The sequence below is a fragment of the Passer domesticus genome, chromosome 2, assembly GCF_036417665.1.
Source record: "Passer domesticus isolate bPasDom1 chromosome 2, bPasDom1.hap1, whole genome shotgun sequence".
Taxonomy (NCBI): domain Eukaryota; kingdom Metazoa; phylum Chordata; class Aves; order Passeriformes; family Passeridae; genus Passer; species Passer domesticus.
The window spans coordinates 77,014,158-77,031,413 of NC_087475.1; the positions used below are offsets into that span (position 1 = coordinate 77,014,158).

The following is a 17,256-nucleotide window of genomic DNA, read 5'->3' on the forward strand; positions in this document are numbered from 1 at the left end:
CAGAACTGAAGTCAGTTCCCAATGTGACCACAAGCTTCTACTGCAATCTAAGCAAGTGATTTAACACTAGACCACAAAGGGCAGAGAAGGTAATGCTGTTGGGCTGAGGTGACCAAGATCCAGATTCTTAGTTGTATGTCTGAGCTGCCACTTTGGAAAGTCCCACTCTAAGCAGAAAGAAACCTAAACTATCCACCAGGAAACAATATCTGACAAAAGGACAACTTCCATATGAACGATGAGAATTGAGGCGTGCCCTTGAATTGAAGCGTTCCTGATTTCAATTAAAAACTGGCTGCTAATTCTGTAGCAGAGCATTTTTATGCTCTTCAGCTCAACAAGTATGGCACTTTTACCCAAACAGACACTTTCAACAGGATGGACACCTGTCCTATACTGCCCTCTGATATGGGGGTTATAAAAGGGAATGCACATTTCCTCTATGGGTAAAACCCACACAGATTAAAGGAGAAGGGTGACACAGCCACTGTCTCTCTTGTTTTATGCAGGATTCTCTCTACTAGGACATCTCAGGGAATGCTTACTGAATTGAGCTTGGGAAGTCACATCAAAGAGGAAAGGCTACACTTTGAAACCTGGTAGGTCTAGGACAGATATTCTCTGAAGTCAAGTTTAAGATTGTTTTAGACTTGTCCATAAAAATAAAGAAAATACCAAGAAAAGTTTTTTTGGGGGAAAGTTTTCTCCCTTTTAAATTTTCCAGCCAATTATCTTGTTGTTTCCCTTCACAATTATGATTTCTACAGCAGCCAATAGACTATCAGCCAAGACATTTTTTTCTCAAGGTGATGCCAGAACCTCCTGCAATGGAAAAGACAGAGAGATTTCATGCAATTTGACTCAGTTTTGTTCAATATGAGATAAAGATTCTTCCAGAGACCTGGCAATAATGGGTTCCTTGCTAAGCATCAGGTGCTATGACTGTCCTAGCTCACCTCTACAAATTCAACTCTAGGACAGACAAACATGTCTAGGGACGTAAGCATAATAAGTACAGGGGAACAGAATGCACTCATGTAAATGTCTGAAGCAAAAGGTTCTTGTTATTCTACTTAACCTAAGAGACAGGCTGTAGCAATCAGGACTAATTGAAGAGTGAGGGTAGACTTTCAAGGATATCTATTTTAGGAGTACTAAGACAGCACAGCCTGAAGTCAAACATAGGGTCAATTTAGGAAAATGGCATTGTCAAAACAGAAATGTCACTTAGTTTAAATGAAAACTTGACATTTCTACATTTTCTGTGGAAGAAACAGGAAACAGGTAGACTTTTTGGTTAAGTTCCAGGAATTCTGTGGTTAATTCAAATCTATTGGTGGCTCTGCGACTTTTCTTCAGTGTTGCAAAAGACTGCAGGGTTTCCAGAAGACAGGAAAACCCAACGTAGTCTCCCAGGGCAGAGCTGAAAATCTAAAACTTGTGTTCCACAGATTATGATAGAGGTCACCAAGTGTCCAGGCTTCTCCCTCAGTGCAAGACTGAAGTTCTCATTAATGTTAGAAAATTTAGGCTCTGAGGACAACAATATAGAGTTTAGGAATCCAGATCTATTTGCACAATAGAGCTATCTTGAATTCACAGAACAGGGAAGACCCAGGTCCTTATTATTCTACCAAGCAGGAAACTAGGAGGGTTTTTAGTGAGAATTCAGAGTTTTGGTTTTGATTCCTATAAATTGAGATTATATAATGCAAGTCTGCTTCTCCAAAACTTACAGTTACACAACAGAGTAAAATAACATATCAGTGAATGAGATTGCTACGTTATCTTTGCAAACTCCTCCTCCTGGATCAGCTGGTGTTTTTCTTCCCTGCTTTCTATTCTAAACTTCTGTGTGGTTGCTTTATAGTGTTAAATAGTAATCTTCTGACAGCATTGTGCTTCGGAATCCACACTGAAGGAGGCAATTCCTCTCCCCAGATGAAGGTTCAAGACTGAAAGAAGAGGTGGAGCTCTTGTTTATGGGCATGAAGTGTGTGGCCTAAATCTTGTGTATGTCCTCCAGTAGGAAACCAAATCAGACATCTCATCACTTTGTCTACAGATACTAGAAGATAAAAGGATACGTACACTAGTTTGCTTCTGTAATTTATCTGGTGAGAATAAATTTGCACCTGCAAATTGAATAACAAGGCTGCTGCCTATCCACAGCAACTAGAGCAGTATAGTATTCTTGCAAGCACAGAAGATTCTTCTAGAATCTTCCTTATATTGTCTTCCCCACAAGGTGTTTGCATCTCCTTTCAGTCCTTGAGTCTTAAAAATCATGCTGTGTAGTTATGACAGCAGCATCAATCTTGGCTTCCCTTCCATTCTGAAAGGATCAGTATGAATGAGAAGAGCATCCTCTTAGCTGTCCAAATGAGTGTGTATGTCTGTTACTAAAACAATACTGTCCCGATGAGGAAATGACAAACTCATTCTAAGATATGAGCCAGGGAAGAGTCTCACTTGTGTTTTGAGCTGCACTGTTTCATTTGAATAAAATAATATGTAAGTGCTTTCTTAAAATGTTTCCAAGAAGACGTACCTTCTACTTGGAATAGCAAGAAGCCAAACTGAGCCACAAACTATGATACTGAGGAAAGCAATCCATTCCATCCCCTGCAAAAGACACTGAATTGTCCTTTCTGTTCAAATGATGTGATGAAGAACGAATAGCCTGCTTTTACTCCTTAGCAATGAGTTTGAAAGAGAAATGGCATTATTTTTCTCTTGATTTTAATACTTTCTGTATTTCAATGTCTAAATTAAAATTCCCCTTGCTAGAGCTCAAGCTAAGAAGCAATTCTAAAGTTTTTAACTTACAAACTTTATAATCAGAAGTCCTGGCAGAAGGATGTGAGGTTTTTCTTCTGAGGGATGCATGATTTACAGTGCACAATCTGGCGCACAGCAGGAACAATGGGATCATTGCCATTTTCTCTAAAGCTGCAATTCTTTTCCTATTCATGTTGTAGTTCAGCTGAGGAATATTTAGACTAGAGTGGTAAATGTTTGGGTATTAAGACCCTCTTAGGAAAAAAAATGCATAAGGGACATTTAGAGAACATTTAGAGAACTAACATTTAAAGAAATTATTTATATAACAATAGACCAAGAGGTCCTTGCCAAAATGTAGACTAATTGTGCCAGACATGTGCATACAATAAAAGAGTTTGTAATCTGGAGGAGAGGTGTAAAGGGTTTTCAGGCTGTATCCAAGACACAGCAAGTAGGGAAAGGTTAACATACACTTAATAAACCCATAACTTCCTTCAGAGCTTAATCTATTAAATGCTCTCAGAATAGCACACAATCTGACACTTCACAATTCTATTTAGAGATCTCCATACATTTCAGAAAGTGCTACTTAATTTTCTAGAGAGCTTGTAAGCATTTCCTTATTTCATAAGTACAAAGAAATGCAATTATTTTTCTGAAAGGCTTGTAAGAGAACTTCATACATTAACATCTCAAAATGCAAAATGATACATTTTGTGGATACTTAGGTGCAATCTTAATACAAAATTTTACATAACATACTTTCTAAAGTTAGATGTAGAACACATTGAAAGTTATTAAGAAAATATCCAAGTGTTCAAAGAATAAACAAGTGATCTCAGGAAGCAACTTTTCATACTGATATATCTTTTTATTTGTCATCAGACAATTAGATCTCCGATGTCAAATATCGTGAGAACTATTCTAGCAAATCATCAGGCTCTAAGATGACATTACTGTTGACATTACTGAAACTTGGTGGGTCAAATCCCATGACTGGAGTGTGACTGTTGATGGCTGCAGGCTGCCTAGGACAGACAGGCAAGGAAGGAGGATCAAAGAGATTGCCCGCTACACCAAGAGGGGAGTGTGTGATAGAGCACGAAGAGATCTCTCTGAAGAATAACCATGAACAGATTGAAAGCTTATGGGTAAAAATCAAGATATTGAGACAACAGAGGGAACCTCATGGCTGGCCTCTCCTACAGCTCTCCTCATCAAGGGAAGCCCATTGGTGAAGCCTTCTTGCTCCAACTACAGGAGGTATCACACAGGCTCTTGTCCTGCTGGGGTATAGTAGCATAGCAGGATCAAGTACACCCCCAGCAAGTTTGCAGATGATACCAAACTGAGTGGCATTGCTGCATGCCTAACTCTGTCCAGAGGGACTCTAACAAGCACAAGAAGTGGGCCCATATGAACCTCACAAAGATTAACAAGGCCACATGCAATGACCCAGCAATGTGCATTTGCAGCCAAAAAAGCCAATCATATCCTGGGCTGCATCCAAAGCAGTGTGGCCAGCAGGGTGAGGGAGGTGATTCTGCCCCTCTGCTCTGCTCTTGTGAAACTCCACCTGCAGTGCTGCATCCAGCTTAGTAATCCTCAGCACAGGAAAGGTGTGGACCTGTTGGAGTGGGTCCAGAAAATGGTCACAAAACCAATCTCAAAACCACACAGCCACTCACTCCTCCCATCCTAGTGGGATGGGGAGAGAATCAGAGAAATGCAAATGAGAAAACTCATCAGTTGAGACAAAGGCAGTTTAATATGAAAAACAAAAGCCACATATACAAGCAAAGCAAAACAAGGAATTAATTCACCATTTGCCAAAGACAGACAGGTGTTCAGTCATCTCCAGAAAAGCAGTGCCCCATTGTGTATAACAGTTAGTTGGGAATACAAACAACCTCACTCTGACATTCCACCCCTTCTTTTTTCTTCCCCCCATTTTACATACTGAGCATGATGCCTTTGGTCTGAAATGTCCCTTGGGGCAGTTAAGTCAGCTGTTCTGATTGTGTCCTCTCAACCTCTTGTGCACCCTGAGCTTCCTCACTGGTGGAATGGGGTGGGGAGCAGAAAAGGCCTGGACTCCATAAGCCCTTCTCAGCTATGATGAAAACGTCTCTATATTATCAACAAACTTTTCAGCATAAATCCAAAGCACAGCCCCATTCAAGCCATTATGAAAAAAATAACTCTATCTCAGCCAAAACCAGCACAACAACCTTTAAAGGTCATGTGCAACCCAAACTATTCTATGAAGCTGTAGAAGAAATTTGATTACATTGGAGCACTGAAGGTCATCATATATATGTAAAGTGGTCCTTGCATAGAAGTATTCAGATGTTAAGAGAAAAAACTTCAAACTCATTGGCATCAAGTTCCCTAAGGTAATTGAAAACATAGTCAGAATTAGCTTATTCCTGTTCATTATTTGGTTAGCAACCAACTAAAAAGGCTGGCAAGCTACACCTCTTCCTCTCTGGGCAAAAATAAAGTGAATGCCCTTCCTAGGATCATGTTTATTTTTAGTGTCTTCCTTTATTCCAGACATTTATTTTAGCAAAATCAACATGTTGACTATGTCCTAGTGAAGCCTTGATAGTAAATGTGAACACTCTCTGCAACATTATCAGAACAGACAGATTTCTCAGACTCTCATCCTGTCATTGGACAAAAGCCCTCAGCTAGACAATACAACTGCTTGATTTGTGGGAAAGGCAATGTTAAGAGCCGTAAATTGGCATTAAATGGAATCAGAATTGTTTGCTCCTTTTCATCTCATTGAACATACAGACTGTTTGGCTGTGTTTATTCTGCTGAGTTGATTCAAGCCTTGAAGCTGAATAGCCCTGACTGGCTCGTGTCCACACTCCACAGGGTCAGCTCCCTGTAAACTGGCTTCTCTCAGTGACAGCTGAAGGGCTCCAAAACAGAGTCAAGGAGAGCAGTAAGAATTAAGCCATGTAACAGTAAGTGTGAATGCCTGAGCTCATTACCTGGTCCCCTTTGGTTTGGCAGTATAGATATTCCCTACAGAAAAAATATCCAGTTGCTGTGAAAACTTCTAAGCAAGTGACTGGAGCACCAATGATAATGCGTCCATCTGACCAACTCCTTATCCTGCACAGGACCATTCCCAGGAATCACACCATGTTCCTGAGAGCATTGTCCAAATGCTTCTTAAACTCTGTCAGGCTTGGTGCTGTGACCACTTTCCTGGGAAGCCTGTTCCAGTGAGTCTATAGGAGTAGATGTCACAGCCTAGAAAGAAAGCTCCTCCTGGAGACTTTCAGGGATATTAATATCTGGAGAAGCAAAGCAGGGACCTGCTTCTCAAGATCATCCTCACAGCAGTCAGGAATCACAAAGAATTCCATTGAAAGCTGGGTTTACAAGGATCACATGTACGTTGGTATAGCCTAGGCAGCTGTGCCTGCCTGAACCCAAGGGTTGGTTACCCCTCCTGCATGTATGTACATACACACACAGCTGGGACACAAAATTAATCTGCATATACATGGACATACAGATAGATCTGTGAAATAAAACTAGCACTAGTCCTGTTTGTATGAAACCAGATTGTGCTATGACACTCAGTGTAATATTTAAATGCTGCTAAGAAATCTTCCCAACAATGGAGACATTGATTTGCTGTGGTCCTTTTAAGATGTTGCCCTGGGCTGCTATTGGGAAGCTGCTTTGCAGGCTGCCAGATATGTCCTTTTGTTGTGTAACACCAAGGGTGGCTTAGGATGTGAGGCCATCTGAAATACTGGTTAGTCTGGGAGAAGCCAAACCCAACATGAGTCACACTCACACTGTATCTTCCTACAGTGTGGGGGTGGGACCCTGGCACACACTATCTCCTCCTCTCTGCCTAGTTCTTACCAGCCCATAAACAACTAACCTTTCTCCAGATTTAAGTTTGGGGGTGAACTAACACTCAAGTAGCATGAACAATCAGGAGATAACAGGCACAAAAATCCAGCAGATACCAACAAGATAGTGTAGATGTACTTTGTGTTTACTAAATTTGAAAGAACATTTTTCCTTTGTGTTAAATCTTTCATCTAGAATAACTAAGACTTTTGTAGTGGAGTTGGTTAGAGTTCAATTGGAAAAATTATTTAGTTAATATTGAAAACTCTGCCTTGAAAGCTTGAGTCTAGAGACTAGGAAAGTGTAATATTAAAACTCCACTAACAGTAAATATTGAACATGCTACTGCAATATATTGATTTCCCTTGATATGCTTACAAGGTGATATGATATTGAAAATACAGCCAGTTGTCCCTTATTGATGGCCAGATTATCTTTGTGGAGGTTAAACCATGTCCTAGGCACACAGATGTATCATCTGGCTGATGGAAACTGTAATCCACATTCACTGTGCAGAATGTCTGAACCTGTGTATTTTATGAGACTCTAAAACCACCTCTATAGCTTTCCTCTATAGGAAACAAGTGGGATTAGAGGGAATGTGTTTAGGCAGTGACCTATTGATGGTCTGTACACTTTAACTGGTGGCACAGCCCTGGGACTCTTCCCCACTGCTACATTAATAAAGCTACCTGCTCTAGGTGAAAGAATTTAGCTGTGTGGTTGCAAGATGTAGTGTGTCACTTGTTTTTGGGGCCAGAGAATTGTCTCTGATCCGTTTTGTTTACTGACAAATACAGCCAAACTGAACCATGCAGAGCCAGCTTAGCTTCTGAACACCCAGTGTCCCACTGCGCTGGACACATCAGAAATTAGGATGCAGATATCTCAAATTTTCTCGTTTTAGGTTTGGCAACACAATTTCTCATTTACTTCTCGAATTCCAACACTTAAGTTACTTGGATGAAGGAGAATTGGCTACAAGTGAACAAAGTTTTGTCTACAGGAAGGTGTTCAGTTTGGACCAAGATATGCCACAGGTGCATATGCATTGGTGATCATCATATTTGCATGTTATATATCCTTTTTTAGCCAAATTTGGTCATCTCAGCTTGAGATCTAGTTTTTTTAAAGCAATATGCCAAGAGGGAAGGTCAAGAAGTCAGTAGACCACTTCTGAGTCTGCCTCCAATGGCATGCGTGTCACCTAACTTCTACACAGTGCTCATGGCTGAGCTCATCTGTAACCTCTCTTTCAAGTCAATAGAAACAAATAAATATTTTTAGGGACTGATTCATCTGACCTATTTCAGATCTATAGGAACAGGTGGATCATACCTTAAAATTGTCTGTTTCTCTCCAGTTGTTATAAAGGATGCATTTGGCAATATTCTCATACATAATTTCTTCACATTTACAGGAGATGTACATAGCTTCTCATTCCTCAGTCTACAATGGTGCCGTACAATTATTTGTTACATTTTCTTCACCCTTTCTGAATAAATCCATACACAGCACAAGTAATCCCTCAAGGCATAATTTTTGCTCATGTACAGTTCTCCCCATGGTGGTAAGGCAGTGAAGGGTAGGAGCGCAGATCTCAGTGGGGTGTAGGTGACACGTGGTGGCCTGGGGAAGGGGTCAGCTTGGGGCCCCTCCTCAGCACACAGCAAACACAGTGGCCATGAACCTGGTGGGACCTGGGCTCTGCTACAGCTGCAGATTTACAGCGTGGCAAATCTCCGGCTTCTCAGCTGCCAAAGGAAACATGAGCGGCCACAGGAGTCGCGTTCTTTATAGGAAATGAATAAGCACAAAAGGGCCATCTGATACTCCACAGGCTAATGTGTGAGCACTGTCTTATTGAGGACAAAAGAGATCTGAGGAATTGGCAGAGATGTCAAATTTAGTACTCTGGCTTTTTAAAATATGTTAATAACTTCGTCTTCTCTAACCCTTCAGATTTTTTCTTCTCCAATAGAAACAAGAAAAACCCACCCCAGTAACTTTTAGATTCATTTGGTTTAATATATCTTGCAATTTATAGTACCAGAAGGATTTAAAATGCTGTATTAATTATGGGCCAGATGTTGTATGCAGGGCCAAGCTAAACTGATAGGACTGTTCAGGGCTGCCACAAAGCTGTGTGTTTGTTGTCAGCTCTCAGGAGAAGGGTAACGTAGCTGACAGCTATGTATCACTGAACAAGAACTTTGACTGAGAAAATCTCTATGATTTTGAGAGTTATATTGTCTTTTAAAGTGTTTTCTGCAAAATTTCTATAAATGATTTATACTTTGGTATTCAGAAACTGAACTAAGCATTGTCTTTGGATTATTGGATTCACCTCAATTTGCTGCAATATGCTCTGTGCATTTATTGATCTTTTTGGGTGCCATTTAAATGCTTTTGTGCTTGGTTAATAAATCATACCTGAGATTTAAAAATATTTCCAAAAAATGTGGACACATAATTTCCATTAAAATGAGTGGGAACTTTGGACCCTGTCCCTAACTTGGACTATTATAATGTTGTATGAATAATTATTCATCTCAGTATATTGAATACTTTATTTCACCTTCTCTCCTTTCAAAATTAAGAAGAAAAATAGAACAAAATAAGCACTTCTGATACGGATTTAATCGCAACATATTTGTTTTGAATTTGGACTTTTATCAATTCCACAAAATCCAAATTAAAGTATTTTGCAGACAATAGACCCACTTTTCAGAATCATCTTGCTTCTACATTCAAAAGAAAAGTAGTCTCCTCCCATGTCTTCCATATTCCTAGCTTCATGCAGCAAGCCACAAAACTCAAGTTTTTCCTTGGCTTCCCATTTTGCAGAAGACCCCATATAAGTGTGCAATGATATTTTTAGCAACATATAATAATAGTTATATACAATTTAGTATATATACACTATAATACTTACTACATATCTTGATATAATAATATAAGTATATTGAAAAGTAGCTTTCATAATGCACCCTTCCATGTGGTATACATCCCCCAATGTTTAAAAAACCCGTGAGTAACAGATTCTGAGCTATCAGCATGCCGAATTAGTAGGGACATCTGACTCCCCAAATGGGGTCTGACCTATTTTATCTGACTGTTTTAGAATATAATCATACTTACACAAACTGGATGTAGGGTCTCCTGATAACCTCCTTCATTGAAACTTTAAATCAAGAGATTTTGTCTTGCATATAATTTAATTTACCAACCTTTGGTATGACCAATAGGAAACTTGAAATATGTTTTGGTGGAGATGCCTGTTTGTGCAAATCCTACTAGCCAACAAAGGCCACTTGAAAAGATAGATGACAGAATTCTAGTATTTACTTCTCTTGGAAAAACTGAGCCCAGATGACAGGACCTGAGAAAACAGAACTGTTAGGTGTTCTGCAGGAAGATGGTACTGACTTTCTTCATGCTGTGTTGGTGTTGTGTTGAAAGGATGTTTTTCTTTTGTGTGGGGTCTCTGTTCTGCCATTAATGGCAGATTCAGAAAAATTTAGAACTGGTCTCAACATTTTTTATATTGCATGAGGAATGGAAATGAGCCACTCCCAAAACAATTTCAGCACAATTTTCTGTATGATATTCAGGCAAAGTTTATCCTGATGATGTTTTCACCATTTGGGTTGCTACAATGCAAACTATGGAGACTTACAAGCTGTCCAGAGAGGAGCTTTTCACAAGGCTATGCAACCATAGGCAGTCATAGGAAAAAAAGAAATGGCCTTAAGCTGAAGAGTGCAATGTTTAGGTTAAACATCAGGAAACATTGTCTACTGTGATGGTGGCGAGGCACTTGCACAGGCTGTCCAGAGCGGTTGTGAACTCCCCATCCCTGGAAGTGTCAAATGCCATTTGGGATGGGACTCTGAGTAATCTGGTCTAGTGGAAGGTTTCCTGCCCATGGCAGGAGGTTTGAAGCTAGGTTGTCCTTAAGGCTTCTTCCAATCCAAACTATTCCATGATTCTTTGATTCTCTGATATTTGTACAGAATCTCTCAAATGACATGTAGCCCACAGCATTCTTAGGTGAAAGAAGAGATGAGACTGAGTCTACTACAAGTTCTGATAGAAAGTAAAACAAAATGAGGACCAATATGCTCTCTCCAACTCATATGCACAAAGGACAGTTGCATTGCACCTATATGGTCAATAAAATAATACATTTAGACCACAGCTGTGCTGGAGACAGTTCAGGAGATCTTGCTGTTCAAATTACTCTGTGTACCCAAATGGCTTTTGGCAAGCTTTGCACCTTGCTGCAGGGTCTCCTGGGGATGGTAATGCCACAGTTAGCTGAGTTTGAAACTCCTTTCCCTTTCCTCTTCTCCTTTGCAGCCTGCCAAAGCTTGGATCCAGAAGCTTCTGACCCTGCAACCATTTTCCTTTGGTATTGATATAGCAGTGGATTTAATGACACAAATGGAGAAAAAAAAATAGGCCTAAATTGAGAAGAAAGCAGGAATATTTAGTATTTTAGCTGCAATCATAAAACCTGGAGGTATTAATCTGTGTAGCCAGCATTTATGTATCTGTGTAGCCACTGTCTGACATGCAGTGCCAGGAGCAGTTTCCTTGCTGGAAATGGTCCCTGTGTAGTGTTTATTGTTATAGTGCCGTTTCCTCTCCTTTCCTATCATGTGCTCATGGCCAGAAGAGCATAAAACATCTACCAGATCCCTGAAAACAGGAAAGGTGGGTGAGTACTGAGAGCATACAGAGGGTCTGTCTTTTGCAAGTATGTATTTTCTAACCAATTATTTCTTCTTTGAATGTCCCCTATGTAATAGCCCTTGAGGATAGCCTGGAAAACACTTGTTTTACTTCCAGTGCTGTCCATGACAAGGCTCATGAGTCAGAGCCCTGAGGTGTGTCTCAGGTCCCAGCCCTGGCTGTTCATTAACATATTTTGGGGCTGTGAAGTACAGCTGAGCCATGGGGATGCAAATCTCCAGAGAAGGGGAGGATGGACAGATCAGATCTGTGACACCTTAAGTGGCTCAGTGGTTTCACTCAAGAATTTTAACGGGTTTTTTTTTTAACGTAAATGACCCTGTGATTTTAACATGAGTTATCAGAGCTTGTGAGCAAGGGACCTAATGGGGGATCAATGACACCAAGAGTGGACCATGTGGTTGGACCCTTGCAGAAGCAGGAGACAGATTCAGGACACAGATATTCAAGATATTCATTTATAGTAGAACGTAACCTCAATGGGGTTGGAGAAGTATTTTATATTCCTCTTCTCTCTCCTCATTGAGATAATGAGGCAGCAGAACTGCTATGACTTTTGGTCTATCTATCTTAGAGTGACTAGAAGCCAGAGCTAATGATTTCATTCTCCAAAGGGTCTTAGCCTCTGGAAGATTCAGCATTACATGCATGTACCTTAAGAGGATACATAAGGTAAGGACACAGGTCCAGTACCTAATCCATATCCAAAGTTTAGGTCTCACCCATGAACAGAAATGCTACTACCCTACTACCTTGAGCTAACAGACTACCTGGGCATCAGTCATTGGTACAAGGCATTTGAGACTCCAAATATATTTGTACCTGAGTGCTCTGAAAAGTGAGGTACCCATGGAGTACGCGTAACAAATGTAGCTAATGTGGAACACACATTTCAGAGCAAAGTAAGGGGTGGAGGAGCTGGTCCTGGTAGCCTATTATATAGGGGGCTAATCCTCAGAGAGTGAGTTTGCCATAATGGTTTGCTCTTACCAATAGAATCTTTTCTGTCAAGTTTACCTTTTTTCAAAAGTATCTAATAACGTGTGTCTTTTCATATTGACTGAGTGTGTGAATACAAAATGTGATTTAAGAAGACTCACTGTGGAGCTTGTTTCCAAAGCTGAGGACAGAAGCTTTCTTCTAGAGCTCTCCTGCTTGACCTCAGCCTTGCTTTTCTTACTCTGGTGCTAGGCCCCCAGAAACATGGAAAGGGCAATTTTCAGAGGGGAGGCTGGGTGACCCTGTTGTAAGCACTGCATTGGGTGTGAATGGCAATGAGACTAAGAAGGTAAACACAGAAGGCAATTGAAAACTTTTTTATGTAGTGAAAATTTAACATAGGATTCATTGCTTTAAGCACTGCCCTGTCAGATAATTTTCTTTTGGCCTTAATTACTGGAATAAAACAAACTGTTGGGATTGTCTCTCCAGCTCTTCATAATAAAGTAAGCATAAATGCTAGAAATCAATTGGATAGGAAACTTGCAAAGGAGAACTTTCTTTCTAGAAAGTAAGATTTATGGGAAGTGTAGCTTTTGTGGGAGATAAAGAATAGTTAAAACATTTGGAGGAAAAAAAAAAGGAAAAGTTTACCTTTTTCTATCACTTAACACCAAGCATTCAGCCAAAGGAAAAAAGGTATGGATTAAGCAGAAGACTGCCAAAGTTAGTTAAAGCTTATAATTTACATATTGCCTAGAAAATGTCATTCATTCCTATCCTAATTATTTAAAATTTGGCTTGTCTGGCATTCAGTGACAAGTCATTAGCAAGATAGACAAGCTGCTATTGCAGTGCAGTCTGAACTCTTCTGGAAAAACATGCAAAACATTGAAAGGCACAGAAAAAGTGAGCAACATGTTCCTATTTCCCCAGGCTTACCAGAGAGCAAAGATACAGGATAAGAAGCAAAGATCACCTGAATACGTTTCAAGATGTATTGGAAAAATTAAGGTGAAAAATTCTGTGCAACTCTTCTATAACACTGAGGCCAGGAGTTGATGAGAGGATGTTGTACAATTTCATTTAAACTCTACTGGGAGTTCAGGCAGAGGAGACCAAACAGAAGGTTCCACCAGAGGATTTAAGGATGACTGTTGCTGTTCATTCAACATGCAAAGACTCAGCTGTTGTGCCTTTACTGGGTCTTATTGTCACAAACTGAACACACCAAAGGTGTGCTGTCAGTCTGTACAACATCCACTGTCCTCCGTGTCCCTGTACTGCAGAGTGTTTCTCTATGTACAGTCTGGCCAATCCATGTTCTTTGCAACAGGAGATGCTATTTAACAGCAGTTTTCTGTGATGTGGAGATGGCTGCTGTCTGAAGGTTTGCCTGACATGTTTCTGCTGCTCTGTCTCCTCACCTACTCTTGGTGCTTAATATGTGGAAACTGGCCATCAAATTTAGGGTTGAGCAGCCTCTCATCTGACATGTGCATCAGCTGTCTGGGAGAACACAGCTCACGAGAGTATTACTACAGCACTTGATATTTGACAGGACCTTGACTAACAGGCTAATAGCGCTGTGTGCTTATTTATACCAGCAACTGCACAGTAGTCAGTGCAGGTGAAATTGGGAAGTCACATGCCGTGATAATGATAAGCTGTCCATGTCGCACATGAGTATGAGAAAGTGGTGATGACAGCTGTGTGGCACTGTGAAGCCAGATGCCTCCTGTATTGCAGATATACAGTGCCCTTTAATCTCCTAAGAGCCATGCTGGATTTTGCTGTGCTCTGCATGGCTTCATGTCTTGCTGTGACACTCCAAGACAGCCTCCTGCTGAGGTTTTCTGAGCAGAATTGGACTGCAGGCTTCAGAGCTGCATTGTGAACACATACAGACAGGGCAGTGGTGAGCATGGAAAGGAACCTCCATTTTCTTTCTATGGGTGATCAGGCCAAATTGCCTGGCAGCATTACTAAGTATTAATTAATGTGCTGTACATCTTCTTCTGGATGCACAAGGACTGCTTGGCTGTCGACAAAGAGTAGGTTCCCAGCTCACAGGCTCTGGGGCAGCAGGAGGGAAAGCAGCTCTCAAGATGTTATTGTTATTTCACCTTCTGCTGGTTCTTCTGCACTGGAAGAATGTTCTTTTGGTGATTATGGATGATTTGCAAATATTAGTTATTTTAGAGTGACTGAACCATCAACAAAAATAAATATATCAAAAGGTATTTTATGCCATCTCCAGAAATCTTAACATATAATAAGCTTGAGCATGATGTTTCAAGTAATCATTGTGAGACTTATTAAGGCCAGAAACATAAGCCTTAGCTAAGTGCAGATTTAGACCACTCTGAATGTGACTAGCTATTTTCCTGAGAACTTTCTGACCTAACTGTGTGACAGAAGCTTTCTTTTTTAAATAACCTTATGAATGTTTGCTGGCATGGCAAAGCAAAAGAACAAGATACAATAGCCTCTTGGTATAAATCTCTGTTAATGAGATCAGGACTAGAAACCTCATTGTTCAACTCACATTCTGTCTGAACACAATCTGCTTCTCAAATTATAAATCAGGGGCAAGACACTGTACCATTGTGTAACCCTACACTCTGGCTCTGGAATGTTTCCTAGTCATAAGAGGATTGTCATCATTTCATTTACGAGAGAACTATCAAACAGGCCTGGGCCATATTTGGTCTACAACCCCCCCTCGAAAGAAGACAAATACCCCTGCTTGCAGCAGGGTATTTTTGCAGCAACAGCACAGAAGCATGCATTATAGTGTGCCACATCCTGGAGTCTAAAAACAAAAGAAAAAAGCACTGTCAGAAGCAGTAGTGCTCATTACTAAGAAAACTAATTTGTCTATGCATACCCTATATATCTGTATGCCTCTATAAAACAAACACACATATGTGTAATAAGATCATTGAGTTGGAAGGTTTAGTTCTGTCTGCAAAGGGGCATTGTGTGCATGAAGCCTCTGCCATCCCAGGAGACCTTACAGCACATTCTGCTTCAGAAAGAAAGAACAATCCCCTCTGACAATCTCAGACAGACAGAGAGAAGGACTTAGTCACAGGGTGTGGATGGTGCAGTCATTTGAAGAGCTCTGAAGGACATAATTGCTTTCACATTTTCATCCAGCTTTCTAACAATCCAAGAAAATGGGGAAAGATTTACTAATTTTTTACTGGCTTAGAAGCTGTCTAGGAAATCTCAAGCTCACTCATTAGCTCCATCAAATGCAGGTTGTTAAACAATTAACCTAAATGCACAACCTGCCCGCCAAGTCACCTCTAGTCTTTGGTAGGATTCACCCTACAGGAAAGGAAAAAGGTTCACCCTCAGCACTCTGTCTTCTGTCTCCCTAGTTCTGCCTGCTGTTAAGAACAATATCATGAAAGGTCTGTGTAAATATCATCCTATCCCCCATATTCCCACATAGGTCTGTTCTCCAAAGGGAGACTGTGGGCATGGGCTGACTGGACAACACAGAAATCAGAGCTGCACTGTGAATAACCAAGAGAGAATAACACCAGCACTCTGACTGAATGACCTCTGAAGGCCGTGTTCCCCAATGCCAAACCCATTGCCTACAGCTGAGAACAGAGTTCAGACTTCTTGAATAGATTGTGTAAGTTTTGCTTTTTATTAGATGGCCAAACTGAAAAATCTGAAAGGGAAATCATTTCCACGGGCAAGAAATGACCAAATATTTAAGTCAACCTGAAACAAAACACTTCATATAGTTTTTGAATAATCTTATTAAGCTAGTCTCAAAACCTTATTTTGAAGTGAAAAGTCAAACTTTTAAATATAAACAAAAATATTTGAACTTTAGTGGTTTTTTTCCTTTGATGAAAACTCTGAATATGAATTATTTTAGCAGTATTTCCTTTTTTGGAAATATGTGTTTTCACTTTTTCAGTTTGCTTAATGACACAACACTTCAATGATCATTCAATAACAGACAGTGGTTCATTCTACTGGCATTTTTACCTAACTACAGGATGGCACAACCTTCAAGAGATTCAGCATCTTCTAGAGTCTCCTCACAGCACAAGTAAGAAGATCAAATAAAAACATTGCTGAAAATGGAATAAAAAACATAGGAAATTGACCTTCCCTTTTCCCTTCCCTTCCCTTCCCTTCCCTTCCCTTCCCTTCCCTTCCCTTCCCTTCCCTTCCCTTCCCTTCCCTTCCCTTCCCTTCCCTTCCCTTCCCTTCCCTTCCCTTCCCTTCCCTTCCCTTCCCTTCCCTTCCCTTCCCTTCCCTTCCCTTCCCTTCCCTTCCCTTCCCTTCCCTTCCCTTCCCTTCCCTTCCCTTCCCTTCCCTTCCCTTCTTTCTCCTTTCCATTTTTCTTTCCTTATTTTTTCATTTTTGCTTCTCTGAAAGAGCACAAACTACTGGATACAGACTAAATAAAAATGTTAAACAATTGCTTTAGTCTCAAAAAAATAAAAAAATTAATACATACAATAATAGAAACTTTATATGTAGATTTGTGTCATCCACAGTTACTTTGGTCACCATGGATCACTGCCACCATTGTTGCTGGTTTGGGATTTCTATTCAATATTGAAGGAATTTTGTAGCTATTATTTGAAATATAATTCCAAAAATATTGTGGAGTCATCTCTAGTTATAGGGGGTCAAATTCATTTTGGGTGAATTCTCTCTTACAAAAGCAATGGTATTAGAGAAGGAATCATTGTGAGCCAGATGATTATGAATATTATGATGAGGATGAAAAAAAGATACTACACCTCTTGTCTACTTGATGGAGCAGATATGTTTTAGTGTATTTGGTGAGAAGTAATTCTGGTCATTCCCACCCACCACCAGCCATGTTTTAGATGGCACTCTGCC

The 17,256-nt window shown here is 40.3% G+C and overlaps 1 protein-coding gene across 2 annotated transcripts in view; it reads right to left on the minus strand.

The window, feature by feature from the left end:
* Positions 1-4,533: 4,533 nt before the first annotated feature.
* The window catches only part of CEP126 (centrosomal protein 126), a 53,555-nt gene continuing 40,832 nt past the window's right edge, over positions 4,534-17,256 (minus strand). Inside the window, exons 12-13 of one of the 2 annotated variants that reach the window (XR_010356443.1) lie at positions 16,387-16,475; positions 4,534-11,138 (exon numbers count right to left, since the gene is read on the minus strand). The gene's annotated coding sequence lies outside the window, so the exon portion shown is untranslated. Of the gene's footprint in view, positions 15,185-16,386; positions 16,476-17,256 lie in introns of both variants that reach the window. The other variant, XR_010356442.1, reaches the window with a different exon arrangement.